This window comes from Saimiri boliviensis, chromosome 4, assembly GCF_048565385.1.
Source record: "Saimiri boliviensis isolate mSaiBol1 chromosome 4, mSaiBol1.pri, whole genome shotgun sequence".
NCBI classification, from domain to species: Eukaryota; Metazoa; Chordata; class Mammalia; order Primates; family Cebidae; genus Saimiri; species Saimiri boliviensis.
Genome location: NC_133452.1, coordinates 27,186,215 through 27,201,745, shown reverse-complemented (window position 1 = coordinate 27,201,745; position 15,531 = coordinate 27,186,215).

The following is a 15,531-nucleotide window of genomic DNA, read 5'->3' as shown; positions in this document are numbered from 1 at the left end:
ATCTCATTACACAAGAATGAGACTAGTAGAATTGCGTCCAATATTTTTTGGATGGATACTGTGGAAGGCCATTGAGAAACAGAAGCCAGATTTCACACATATTTAATTTAAAAATACTATTTAAATAGTATTAGACTTTTCCATGCATCCATGTTCGCTTAAAATCATAATGTCATGATTTAAAGCAATTTTTCCTTAACCTAGTGGTTCTAAATACATGCTTATTAAAAAAAATGTATTGTGCATTGACTTTTTTATTTTTCTTTTTTGAATCTTAATCACAGAAAAATATTTAACAAACGGAACCTTTCCCTAGTAGTCAGTTCTTTCACTGTCAGCCATGGAATCAAACCTGTCTCTACCTTCCCCTCGACACATTGTCACTAACACTAGAGTTGTTCTGACTGCTTGAGGATTCCTGAATACAAATTGTATTTTACCTACTTTATTATAAATACTTTGAGGTAAACAGCTGAAGCTTTGGAATCAAACAGAGCCAAAGGCAAAGTACTTACTCACTGTATGTTCTTAAGCAAGCTAGTTTTCCTTCCTCAGCCTCAGTTTTCTCATCTGTTAAATAGGGATAATAATCATTGAGACATTCATTAGCTAATATATGTAATGCAGGTGTTCAATAAAAGGTAGCTTGTTTTTATCCTTGTTATTGTTGTTGTTGTTAACTTCTTTTTATTAATTTTTTTCTGCCAGAAAATACATTTTTACTCCTACTTATAATTTCAACCATTGAAATTCCACCTGTTACCCAATGTCCTCTCTCAGGTACGCACTCTTCTTGGAACCTCCCCCAGTCCCCTCTGCAAGAATTAAATTCTCCGTAATCTCTAATCCTATGCCTTGTGTAGCATATGCCACTTATTACGCTATGACTTAGTTTCTTTTTGCCCAAACATCATTCTTCTAATTAGAATGATAGTATCTGGAAGGCAGAAAGCCAAATGGTTTTTCCTGTAAAATACTATTTGAATGTCTGTTGAATGAATTTCGAAGACTTCCCTGTTTTGCATTATTTGTTGAATAAAAACAGAAGTGATTCTTCATTTTAGTATTTTTTTTTTAATTTTAGAATTTAGATATGTCAATTCAGTAAATGTTTCACCCTGAAGTTATAACATAATAATGGAAGTCAGGATGAAAAAATATATTGCAGAAGAAGTCTTATTGTTTTGCTCTGACAGGACACTGAAGTCATTTACCTTTGACTCCCTGTAAGTAGACACCATTCCTCCCAAATCTAGGTGGTAACACTTCCAAAACAACCTGCAATGCAGCCATGTAACCTCCATTCCTGCTCCAGTTTTCTCACCTTTAAAATAGGTGGGGAATATTATCAGATGACCTTTAAGAGAATTTTTTTCCCTTTCTTTCTTTCTTTCTTTCTTTTCTTTCTTTCTTTCTTTCTTTCTTTCTTTCTTTCTTTCTTTCTTTCTTTCTTTCTTTCTTTCTTTCATTTTTCTTTCTTTCTCTCTCTCTCTCTGTCTCTCTCTCTCTCTCTCTCTCTCTCTCTCTCTCTCTCTCTCTCTCTTTCTTTCTTTCTTTCATGTGTGGGGGTGAGACAGAGTCTTGCTCTGTCCCCCAGGCTGGAGTGCAGTGGTGCAACCTTGGCTCACTGCAACCTGTGCGGCTCACTGCAACCTCTGCCTCCTGGGTTCAAGCCACTCTCATGCCTCAGCCTCCCAAGTAGCTGAGATTACAGACACCCACCACCACGCTTGCCTACTTTTGTATATTTAATAGAGATGGGGTTTTGCCATGTTGCCAGGCTGGTCTTGAACTCCTGACCTCAGGTGACCCTCCGGCCTCAGCCTCCCAAAGTACTAGGATTACAGGCATGAGTCACTGTGCCTCGCGAGACTTTCCTTTTCTTAGAGTTTCTGGTTTATCATTTTTTAAATGAGAGCATTCCACTTGGCAATTGTGAAGTTTTCTCTCTGCGATGTGAGTTTTGTTACCTTTTCTTTCCCAGATGATATACAGTCTCAATTAGAGAAACAAAAAAATAATTTCTTGGGTGTTGCATCCACTATTCAAAAATTTCCCAACTACTTCTGAACATCCCCTAGAGTTTCTTAAACATACTCATAAATAAGTTGCTCTCTACTCCCCTAAGGATCCCGTGACTGTTTTTCTTTATTCCAGACACATCTTCAGCGGCTCCTACTTCTCACAAAGCTGCCTGTGCTGCTGGGGCTTCACTGTTTTAGGATCAGTGGTTTTGCCTTGGTTTTCTTATCTTTACAATGAACTACACTCCTACATCTCCTCCACTGAGTTTATGCAAAACTAGGGGCTGGGAGGTTCTAAGTCTTAGGATAAACATATCTTAGACCACAAGGACTCCCATTCTATAATAATATGATAATTTAGATGTACTGTAAGATGTTTGATGATTAATAATAATGTTAATGTAATAATGAGTTAGTCAAAGTAATTCTCATTAGGAATCCCCCAATACAACCAGGATTGAATTGGCCAGTCACTGCAATTAGAATGATCTATCAGGTGTGGTGGCTCATGCCTGTAATCCCAACACTTTGGGAGGCCAAGGCAGGCAGAACACCTGAGGTTAGGAATTCAAGACCAGCCTGGCCAACCTGGCAAAATCCCATCTCTACCAAAAAAAAAAAAAAAAATAGCTGGGCATGGTTGTGGGTACCTATAATCTCAGCTACTCAGAAGGCTGAGGGGGAGAATTGCTTGAATCTGGGAGGCAGAGGTTGCAGTGAGCTAAGATTGTGCCACTGCACTCCAGACTAGGTGACAGAGTGAGATTCTGTCTCAAAAAAAAAAAAAAAAAATCTAAATAATTCCTGGAAGGAGCTGACATTAAGTCTGATCATTGGAAGGATGACATCAGCTTGGCTAGGCCACCTCAGACATTGTACACAGAGAGGATTTATCAGTACTGATAGGAACTTGACATACAGGGAGGAGGTGCAGAAACACAGATTCTGCTTTTTCTCATGGATTTATGCACATCATCTGTGAGATGCATGTTCTACTCTTTGCAAATGAAGAGTTTGACATACCCAAACTCTTTGCCCAACTACTTACTCCACATTGACAAAAGTTCAGGTAAAAGTCAAAGATTTAAAAATTGAGCTGGGTGAGTGAATATTGGAGCATTCATAAAAAGGAGCAAAAAATTTTCTAATTTTTTTTTTTTTTTGTGGCAGTCTCATGTTGTTGCCCAGGCTGGAGTGCAGTGGCCAGATCTTGGCTCATTGCAACCTCCGCCCCTGTGGGTTCAAGCGATTCTCATGCCTCAGCCTCCTGAGTAGCTGGAACTACAGGCGTGCACACTATGCCCAGCTAATTTTTTTGTATTTTTAATAGAGACGAGATTTTGTTACATTGGCCAACCTGGTCTCAAACTCCTGGCCTCAAGTGATCCCACGCCTCAGCCTCCCAAAGTGTTGATATTAGGCGTTGAGCCCAGAGCTCAACCTAAAAATGCCTTTGCTTTTGTGTGGAATCTCACTTTGGGGAAGTCTCCTTTGGATTGCCTCTTTGTCTTGTAATAGGAAGATAGTGTTGTCAGCCACTTGGGGAAAGATACCCTTTCAGCTGCTGAGTGATGAGACCTGTTGAGTGAAATGTCAAGAGGCTGAAAGTGAATGAACTGTCAGCTGTCCCTTTCCCCAGCTTCTACTTTGGGTAACAGAGTCCTCAGAGACAATGCACAGTGCAACTCATTTCCTCCATAGGAAGCTGCATGAAAGCTTATGCCAAAACCCCTGTTAGTAAGAGTGATAATTCTCCTGGTGGGTCCCATCTGCTTGCCTCCCTGAAGACCTGCAAAGATGGTAGGCAGATGGTGGAAGACTTGAGAGTTTTAGGATCCCAGTCATCTATTTCTCTTTCATTAGAAAACCTACTAACACCTACTATGGGCCTGGCTCTGGACTCAGTACTACCAAGTCGGGGAAATATCAAGGCAAAAATATTTCTGGAACTTATCTCATCACTTGCTTACAGTTCCCAAAAGGCTGCACTCCATTCAGGATCCCAGATCCAAGCCATTCAGGAGACTCAGCTGAGGCAGAGGGTGGTGCTCACCACTTTCTAGAATGTGACTCTTGTCCTGTGAACTGCAGCAAGATGAAGAGATATCTGTACATCCTTGTTTCTTTGCAGCACTGTTCACCATAGCCAAGATACGGAAGCAACGCAAGTGTCCACCATCAGATGAACAGCTAAAGAAAATGTGGTGTGTACACATGTATTCTGCAAGGGAATACTATTCAGCCATGAAAAAATTAAATCCTGTGATTTGCAGCAACATAGATGAACATTATGTTAAGTGCAATGAGCCAGGCACAGAAAGACATGATATCACTCATATGCAGAAACTAACAAAGCTAATCTTGTAGAAGAGTGGTTACCATTGTGCTCCAAGCAAATAGACGATTGGGGAACGGAGGAGGTCATGGGTTCATGCTACAGGATTATAGTTAGGAAGAATCTCCTAGGAGACAGGAGGAATAAGTTATAGATATTGTTATACAGAAGGGTGATTATAGTTAACAAAATTTTATGGTACATTTAAAAATAGAAGAGAGGATTTTGAATGTTCATTCTCACAACAACAACAAAAGCTATGTTTGAGATAATGAAAATAACTACCCTGATTAGAACATTATGCAATAAATACATGTATTGAAACATCCCACTGTACTCTACAAATATGTACAATTATTTTGTGTCAATTAAAGACTATGATTAAATACATTTAAAACAAATAAAGCCACAGCAACTTATTCTTTGTCTGATGTGCTTTCTGCTTTGCTAAGAGAGAGAAAAAAGAGATTTAAGTCAACAAAAGGACATTTCCAGGTTGCAAAAGAGGGTCATTTTTAAAAAAAAAACTGTTCTACTAAGAAAGTGGATTTTTGTATTTTCTTTATGCCCTATTTTTCCATGAATTTATAAGATTCTTTTGCAGGGGGACTGGTGGTATTCTGACTATCAGAGCACTGTATATTTACATTCTTGAATCAGGACAGACTGTCCAGCTAGTAATGCAGGTTGTTAAACTGTGAGAGAGACTTAAAATAACAGAGAGGGCTTATTACAAGCAAGATGAAGCGTTGAGTGATAGTAAGCATCTCTGAGAAATTCCAGGGAGAAAAACACTTGACTATGAGTTGGAAAAATAACCCTGTGGTAACAAGTGTTTCTATCCCTCACCTAACCCCTTACCTTAGCCCTCTTGCTATGAGCAATTCCTGCTGTACCCATCTTCCCCCTTGAGGAGGAAAGATTGAATTAAATAAAGCCGCCATTCTTCCAGTCTCCAAGGTTGTAGAAGTGCTAATAAATGCTGTCCTTGTTACTTTCAATCATTTCCCCAGGGCATTTGTCATTTGTGCACTGAAACATTCTGACAGCCACTTGGCACTTGCATTCTGTCATGTCGTAATGGAGTATATTGCCATTGCATTCAATATATTCAATATTTTTTTCATTCCAATTACATGCAGTGAATCAAACCCTTGCTACAGTGACATTGGTTTGAAGCCCTCCCCAGAGCCAAGATCCACTGGAGAACCCCGATCTGATGACTGCCGGCGGGTCTGTGCAGTGCCTTCCTCTCGATTTGAAGAGCAGCTAATTTAACTTGTTCTCTTATTTGAGAGTGAACCAGATCATTTGCATTGTAAATAAAACCATTCCTTATCTTTATTTCCATCATTTTTGGTTGCTTTTGGCGGCTCAACTTGGATAACTTAATCATGGGCCATATGAAAGAGAGCAGAAAAAGATTTTAAATAAGTTTAGGAGTGAGTGGAAAGCAAATCCGTGGCGGTAACAGGTGACTAAAGCATCTCTGCTATCAGACTTTGGGAGCATCATATGGCGCTTGAGTTAGTGTCTCTGCTGCTAGAGGTCAGAGGAAAATTGGAATAGTGGCCTCTCAAAGTAGGTCCTTTATGTCAAATTCAGGCTTGAAGCTACACACAGTGCAGCATTTCAGGGAGACCCTGGTGTTGTACCCTTGGCAGAAGAGTGTGACCTCTGCAGCCAGGCCCTGCAGCAAGTGCTGCTCCCCTCGGCCCAGAATCCGAGTGAAAGCAGAGCAGCACTGCGTAGGAATGCTTTTCTGCAGTGGCCGTTATGAAATAGAGACTGAAAGAAACAGTTTTAGTAAGTATTCTAAATGCTTACTAAAACTTTCTAAATACTTACTAAAACTTTCTCCTTTCTACTATAATTTAACAATTTCGCGATGGCAAAATAGTGAAAAGAGCATGAACTTAAAAATAGCCATAAAGATCATTTTTAAGCCTAAATTGCCTGTGTTGTACATAATCATTTTTGATGTGATATTCCCAAGAATTGCAATTCTTTCTAAAGATGACAGTATTGTAAGATGGAGCTTTCCTCAGGCACAGGAAGATCTTTGAGGTGCCAAGAAGATTTTCCCGAAGTTTTTCGTTCCTTACTTGCTCACGTGCAGTCTTGGTAACAGCCTTGAGCAGCGGATGGTGGATCGCAGGTCCTGTTCAGAGCAGTGTGGTTTCCTATTCCACTTATGGACAACATGAAAAATCTCAAGGAGGGTGTGCTTGGAATACGCACTGTTCATCTCTGCCTCAGTTGACTCATTGAAAAGAGGCTGATTGCAACTATCTCCTGAGAGACTCTCTTTCCTGGGAAGGACAGGGAACCCCAGTACAGCTAGCTCTTGATGGGCCTCAGGGTCCTGCCTTCTGAATCCACTAGGGGACTATTGGGGTTAACTCTGGCATCTAGTGACCCACTAAATCCCCCATGCCTCACCTCCTTTGCCTTTTTGGCTCTGATCCTCCTTCCTCTTTCAATATTTTATCCTCATATTGCTCTATGCTGCCTCTTTTCTCACCCAAGCCTGCTACAAGTTCCTTCTCCTCTTAACCTTTCCTCAGTGCTCTCTGGAACTGCATATCCATGGTAAGCCAATTCTAAGTCCATGATTATTCCTTTCATCTTCTAAGCTTGATTGAGCATTGTCACTTCCCTGGGGACTTCACAGCCCCAGAAGTCTTCTCCAGGTGGGAGGCTACACAGTCCTATGACCCCGGAGTCAGGTGTTTGGGAAGCTGGATCAGTGAGTTCCTCATCAAGAGCTTCCAGACTCTTGCTTCTCTTCCCTCATGCACGATTTGAGTGAGCTCTTTTGCGGTTCACACCAAGCATTCATATACCACTGATCATCCCTTCTCCTTACCGCCTAGGACTTCAGGCCTGCTGGGATCACTGTGGTATGCTTATCTCATTGTAAATATGCTAAATATTTCATAGATTTGGAGTTCTGTCTTTTATTTAGGCATTAAATGTTTAACGCTTATCTGACCCCTTCACACACATTCTGACTCCTTCACACACATTCTGCTCCTTGACTACACCTCGTCTTTGCCATCTCTATGTGTTGACCCATTACTTTGCTCCAACCTCTGCTTCCCACAAGACATCTAGTCTATTTCTTTCCAAGTTGTTAAGTCTCTGTTCAACTTCAGTCTTTTTCATGAAATGTGCTCAGGTATACCAGCTCAAAGTGGTTTCTCATCACATGTATCCATAGCATTTATTATCTCTTCCTGGTGTTCAAAAATAAAGTATATATAGTTGTGATAGCCTCTGAATCTGTGAAACTTTTGATTCATTTCCCTACCCTTTCAAATCTCCTCCATTACTGTTTGGTGCCACACAAGAGCCCCTTGCTGCTTGAGATCATCCTCCTCCTCATCACCATGGGGCACAAGAAAAGTGAGCACTGAATGGGGGAGGCAGACACCTTGAAGCTTAAAGGGCAGATTTATCATCACTATCACATATAAGATGATTGGAAACAAAAAACTGACATCAGAACTTATCCTAAATAGTAATTTAATCACTTCATTTACACACTTACAAATGTTTTTCATAATTGCAGATGCACTACTAATTAGATTTTTAGATGTTCTTACAGTGACAAAACCTGCTAAATCATAGAATTTTAGAGATGAAGGTCATTTACTTCCTATACTACTTATTTTACCAAAAAAAATTTTTTTAATGTATGCTACTTTATCATTCAGAATAACTTTAAACCAGCCAAAGCTTGCTTTTCACTAATGTTATATATCCATTATAGGTCAATAGGAAGATATTAGTTCATTACAGTCTCTCAGGAACCCAGGTAGATAGAGTCTATATCATGACACATGCTTCTACTATTGCTGAGGCAGAAATATCAGAGCTTTGGAAGATCTTTCCCTAGTGACAAAGTTCTGGCCCAGGAATGACATATTTTCACAGAAGCCAGAACCATTGTTCAGAAACAATCCATGTCCCAACCAACCACAAAGGAGCCAGGAGGCACGATCATCCATGTACCCTATACTGAAGTTGATGGGCAGCTCCAGTAAACACCATAGCTATAACTACTCTTCAGCTACTTGTGTTGTATTTATGCCATTTCATTATAATATGATAGAAGGTAGAAAAATGTGTATGCATTTTAGAGCCAGATAGCCTAGGTTCAAAACCCTGTTCTGCCACTTGTTAGCTGAGCCTGCGTGGGCTTGGGCAACATGTTTAATCTCTCTGAGCCTCAATTTTACTAACTTCTAAATGGACATTTCACAAGGTTACTGGGATAATTCAATGAGATGGAATGTAAAAAAAAATAAAATCCTAAAACAATGTTTATCAAGTAATACATACTCGATATACATTCATTTCCATTTTCTGTCCTCCTCCCCACCCACATTTATATTTTGTTCACCTTCATTTTGTTCTTCCTTACTTCCCTTATGAGTATGAGTCTATTCTTGCCTTGGGTTTGAAAGATTGAACCCCATTTCCCTCACCAATAGATGAGCACATTCACTTCAATGCTCTAACAATACTGTGCTTTCATTAATATCTCCACCATAGTTACTATCTCTGGGGTGGTATTGTTAGAGAGTTTTCTCTATTTTATTTGGTCCAGCTATTAAATCAATTTCTTTTAAAGATGTGTGAATCACTCCTCACCCCAGCCTCACTTGAATTCTGTTAATTTTTAAAAACCATATTATATCTTACCATGAAAATCATAAGCCTTTCAGGGAAAAGGACATTTTTAAACCTTTGTGTCGCTTACATAATCAAGTATTTTGTTATTTACACAGTCTCAGATATAAAGCAGTTAATTGGGTATATTAGTTTCCTAGGGCTGGCCATAACAATACACAACCTTCTGGGTGGCTTAAACACCAAAATCTATCATCTCTCTAGAAACGAGAAATCCAAGATCAAAGTGTCAGTAGGGCTGGTTGTTTCTGAGAGCTGTGTGGGAGAATCTGTTCCATGCCTCTATCCTGGCTTCTGGTGGTTTGCTGGTATTCTGTGGCTTATAGAAGCATCAACCTGATATCTGCCTTCATCTTCACATGGTGTTCTTCTGTGTGTTCAAATTTCCCCTGTTTATAAGGCTACCATCCATACTAGATTAGGGCTCATCACCCCAATGACCTCATCTTAACTAATTACATCTGCAGCGATGCTATCTCCAAGTAGTTACATTCTGAGATACTTTTTTTCTCAACTTGTATTTCAGGTTCACGGGGTACATGTGCTGGTTTGCTGCATGGAAAAATTACGTATCACTGAGGTTTGGGCTATGGATGATCTTGCCACATATGTAGTGAGCACAATACCCAGCAGGTAGTTTTTCAACCCTTGTCCCCCTCCATTCCTCCCCCATCTAGTAGTTCCCAGTGTCTACCGCTCCCATTTTTATGTCCATGTGTACTCAATATTTAGCTCCCACTTATAAGTGAGAACATGTGGTCTTTGGTTTTTTGTTTCTGGGTCAAGTTGCTTAGAATAATGGCCTCTAGGCCAGGTGCGGTAACTCATGCCTATAATCCTAACACTTTCAGAGGCCATGGCAGGTGGATCACCAGGTCAGGAATTAGAGACCAACCTGGCCAATATGGTGAAAGCACGTCTCTACTAAAAATACAAAAAATTAGCCAAGCGTAGTGGCATACAACTGTAGTCCCAGCTACTCAGAAGGCTGAGGCAAGAGAATCGCTTGAACCTGGAAAGTTGCAATAAGCCAAGATTGCACCACTGCACTCCAGCCTAGGCAACAGAGTGAAAAGAAGAAGAGGAAGAAGAGGAGAAGAGGAAGAAGGAGAAGAAGAAGAAGGAGAAGGAGAAGGAGAAGAATAAAGAGAAGGAGAAGGAGAAGGAGAAAAAGAGGAGGAGGAGGAGGAAGAAGGCCCCCAGCTGCATCCATGTTGCTGCAAAGAAGGTAATCTTGTTATTTTTATGGCTGTGTAGTATACCATGAGGTATATGTACTACATTTTCTTTACCCAGTCCACTGCTGATGGGCATCTAGGTTGATTTTATGTCTTTGCTAAGTGACATTCTGAGGTACCAGGGTTAGGACTTCAACATATGAATGTAGCAAGCCCCAAAATTCAGACCATAGCACATGGGTAACTGTAATCAGGATGAATATTTAATTATGTTACAGAGAAAATAGTATGACATCAATGTCCCTGCCATATCAAAGTATGATTTTTAAAGTGTCAAGAACTTGATGCTGATATAAATATAGAGTGAACAGTTATCCAAAAATTGTTCTTCAGAGAACTAGCAGGACGAGAAAATGAATTTCAGTAACATTTGAGGAACAGCAGTTTATATATTCCTCAGAAAAGATATGTTGAAATAAGTTTACAAAGTTAGAGGTTAAAGCGACAAATGGCCTGCAGACTATAAACCCACAACCTTTGGGGTCATCTTTCCATGGTCATAAATTATTTACCTCTCTATTGAATACAAGTCAGTGAAAGAACATGTAATATCCCAGAGTCTTAGCTCCAATCAGTAGTATACAGCAGGTCAAACAAAGACACATATCCCAATATAATTGACTATCTCTTAGGTAGCACAGTAGGATATTGAAAGGACTTGGAGCCATCCTTTTCCCTTATTTTCATGTTTTAGATATGTTTTCTTAGAACCTTCCAGCCAAAATAATCTCAAAGGATTATCTCTAATTCCAAAGGGCTGGTTCCACAATGATTCCAACTGATTAATTTATATAAGTAAAGAAAGAGGTGTTATTAAACCATATAAAATTATTTATAATCATCAAACCTTTATGATTATCAAGCAGTTACTAAAGTCATAGAATTAACTTTTGTCTGGAAATTTTATAAAGCATCTTGAACTTTGAATGAACTTTTAAAAGCTTCTATTATTTGTTCTTCAATCTTGAAGCTAGGAAGCCAAGCCCAAGAAATTCTTTCGCCTAAGTTTTACTTGCAATATCTATAAATGTGGTTGAACTCCTCCCTCCTGGAGTTTATCGACATCTGCTAACATAATTGACCTTCAAAGAAATGACCTTTCTTACTTCCTGTAATGCTAGGACTCTGTAAACACTAAACAGGCATCAAACCAGTTTCCTGGGAGGGCTTTATAGGTATTGATTCCACTTGTGAATTAGCTACCTTTGTTCTTCAGTTGTGATCTTATCACAAAAGTGTTAAATGAGTTATCAAACATGACACACCAAATAAGCATTTGGTCACAAAATGAATTTGTTCAATTATATCCTGGAAAAAGGATCAGGTACATAGTGAACCTATGCAAATAATAATATTGCCATGAAAAGTAAACAAACATGGTAAAATGCCTGTTTTTATATTTTGAGAGGTCAAGCAGGGAAAGACAACATTTAAAGATTGTTTGTTTTCAAGTCGCAGAATTATTTTGTGGTAAGTTGAGGGATAGAGACAGATCAAGAGAAAGGGAAAAGGGTTTTCTGGAATACCCAGTAAAATACATAATATTAAAAACAGTATCAATAATATTTCAAAGCAAATAACCATAATTCTATTTTCTTCCTGATCAATCCTAGTTAATCTTTTCTTTTTCTGCTGGATCTTGGGACAGCAGTTGCTTTCATAAATTCATCTCATTCTAGATTGAGAAGAGTTCTGGAAATCCTCACTTAGTCCCCAAATGCAGTCAGAGTTGCCTAAGTCATGTCAGTTTGAAAATCCAACACTATAAAACGTTAATGTTATGTGCATTCATTTGCAAGGGCTGTCATAACAAAAATACTACACATTGGGTGGCTTAAATGACATACATTTTTTGCTTACAGTTCTGGTCGCTGGAAGTCCAACATCAACATGTCAACGGGGCTGGTTTTATTCTGAGGCCTCTCTCCTTGGCTTATAGATGGCTATCTTCCCCCTTTATCTTCACATTGTCTTTCCTCTGTGTCTGTGTCCTAATCTATTTTATATAAGAACAGTAGTAATATTGTTTTAGGGCCCACAATGTGCCCTCATTTTGCCTTAATTATCTTTTTAAAGACCCCCGTCTCCAAGTACAGACCCATTCTGAGACACTGGGGGTTAAGACTTCAACATATGAATTTTGTGAGGGCATAATTCAGCTTATAATATTAAGTATATCCGGGTTAATCCTTTTAAAAATATATTTTCATGGTGACACGGTAGGTATGTATATTTATGGGGTTCATGAAAGATTTCGATACAGTCATACAATACTTAATAATCACCTCCGGGTAAATGGGGTATCCATTGCCTCAAACACTTGTCATTTCTTTGTCTTACAAACATTCCAGTTATACTCTTTTAGTTCTTTTTAAATGTATGATAAATTATTGCTGACTGTAGTCACCTTATTGTGCTATCAAATACTAGATCTTATTCGTTCTATCTAACTGCATATGTATATTTATGTATACATATAGTACACATTAACCATCTCCATCCTTCCCACCTCCAACTGGTTTAGTCTTTTCCAAGAAGCTCTCAAGTTTTCCTTTGTTGCCAACCAAATTCATAACTTCAGGCAATTGTGAGCAGAAAGTAGAAATAACTTGGCAATGTTAAGCTTGAATGGCTATTAATTTGGTACAGTAATAAATAATATAGTGATGGAGAAAATTCTCTATTTAAGTACATAAATACACAACTCTTTTGTAAGGATCAATGTTTCCACTCAGGGTAAGAATACACTGTGGACTAACAAATTTTTATGGCTTTCCAATGCATCTTGTAATGTGTTCAATCTGTAAAGTATATATTTATGTTAATAATGTTTTTCCTGCACAAAATTAACCTAGAGAAAGCTGAACATCTTTATTTGAAAACTTTACTTATGAAATTCATGCAACAATGTTGAGCTAATCAAGAACAATGAAACACACCAAGAAATCTGATTGTTTTTATCGTCTTTCTATAAGATGAAAACGTTTATGATTTGCTTATTTCTTTTCTCTCTCTTTTTTTTTTTTTTTGAGCCTTTTGTTCTGTAGCCCAGGCTGAAGTACAGTGCTACAATCATAGCTCACTGTGGCCTCTATTTCCCAGACTCAAGTGATCCTCCCACATCAGACACTCAAGTAGCTGGGACTACAGGGACACACCACTATGTCCTGCTAACCAGCTAATTTTTTTTTTTTTTTTTTTTTCTGTAGAGATGAAGTTTTGCTATGTTGCCAATGCTGGTGTCAAACTCCAGAGCCCAGAGCCCAAGCAATCCTCCCACCTCGGCCTCGGCCTCCCAAAGTGCTGGAATTACAGACACGAGCCAATGCACCCAGCTTAATTATGAAATAATCAGTGTATTCCCCCCTAAGAGAGAACAATTTAGGCAAAAATTTCTGTTCTTATCACCTCCATTAAACATTATATTAGAGATATTACACAATGCAATAAGGCAAGAAAAATAAGGCATAAAAATGTTTTATTAGTGAACGAGTCCTTGCCATGCTATTGTGTAAAATCGTAAGTAATCCACAAAAAGATCATTCAAACTAACAAAGGAGTTTAGTAAGAGAGGCAGACACAGGATCACTATTAAAAAATAATTTGTATTTCTCTATATCAGCAATAACAATTAGATATTTAAATTATCAATATGGTTTATAACATCAAAATATATAAAATATTTAGAGGTAAGTTAGACAAAAATTGTGCAAAATACATATAATAAAAACCAAAAATTATTGAAAAGAATAATTTTAAAAGATTTAAATGAATGAAATATATAAAGCAATCAGAAAAGAGCCCTTTTAATTTTATAGGTTTTACAATCTAATTTATTAATACTTTCTGGAAGTAGAAAACCATACAATGAGAAATAAATATTTTTCTCAAATACAGTCACACAAATGCAAAAAGAACTTACAACATCAGTTCTACAACATTAGCCCTAGCTCTGATATAGGTAGATATTGATAGACTAATAGATTTAGCCATGAACCAGAAAGAACACAGAAATAGAAAAAAAAGAAAGAAGAAAAAGAAAACCAACCAAACAAAAAGATTCAGGAAAAAAAAAAAGATTCTAATGCTACTTGAAATTCACTCTGGGAGGCCAGAAAAGGTGTGCCTAGTCTTAAGCAGCCCAGAAAATACATTTACATGGCAACACAGTTTAATTGGCTCTGGTAAGTGCGAGTCCACTGGGACATCTTAGCGGAGTGACCTCAAAAATTGTTATATCATAATTAATTGTATAAATTTCAAAAGATTAAAAAACATGAGTGTCTTAGTCCATTTGGGCTGTTTTGACAAAATACCATAAACTATAATAAACATTTATTTCTCCTAGTTCTGCAGGCTGGGACATCCAAGATCAAAGATGTCACAGATTGCCTGGTGAGGACCCATTATCTCAAACAGATGCCTTCTTATTGTGTCCCCACATAGCAGTGGGGAAAGGGTTTCTCTGGGACCTGTTTTACAAGTGCACTGATTCCATTCATGATGGCTCTGTTCTCATGAACTAATCACCTCCCAAAAGCCCAATCTCCTAATACAATCACATGGGGGTTAAGATTTCAACATATAAATTTTAGGGACACACAAACATTCAGACCATAACAAAGATTCATACAAATATAGAATAAACACATTTCAAAATTTATTTAACTTATTAATGAGGTGACCAGCCAAATTTAGTTAAAACAGGGTGAGTGCATTTCAGAAATACAGTCTCAGAAATAGCATGCTGAAATAAGTGTGTTAAGTTGGAAGAAAATTTCAAAATGGTAATATCCAATGGTAGATATAACTGTAACCTTTGGACTTTGTTTTTCTCTGAAGCTCTTCCAGACAAAATTGACAAATTAACACACTTCACAGAGTGTGGGCCCTAAGTCAAACAAAAATATATTCCTGTATTAGTCTGTTCTCACACTGCTATTAGGAGCTACCCGAGACTGGGTAATTTATGAAGAAGAGAGGTTTAATTGACTCATAGTTCTGTACGCTGCACAGGAAACATGGTGGGGAGATCAAGAAGCTTCCATTCATGGCAGAAAGCAAAGGGAAAGTAAGGACGGCTTACCTTGGGGGAGTAGGAGAGCAAGGGAGCAAAGAGGGAAGTGCTACACACTTTCAAACAACCAGATCATGAGAACTCATGCACTATCATGAGAACAGCAAGGGGGTAACCGCTCCCATGATCCAATCACCTCCCATCAGGTCCCTACCCCAA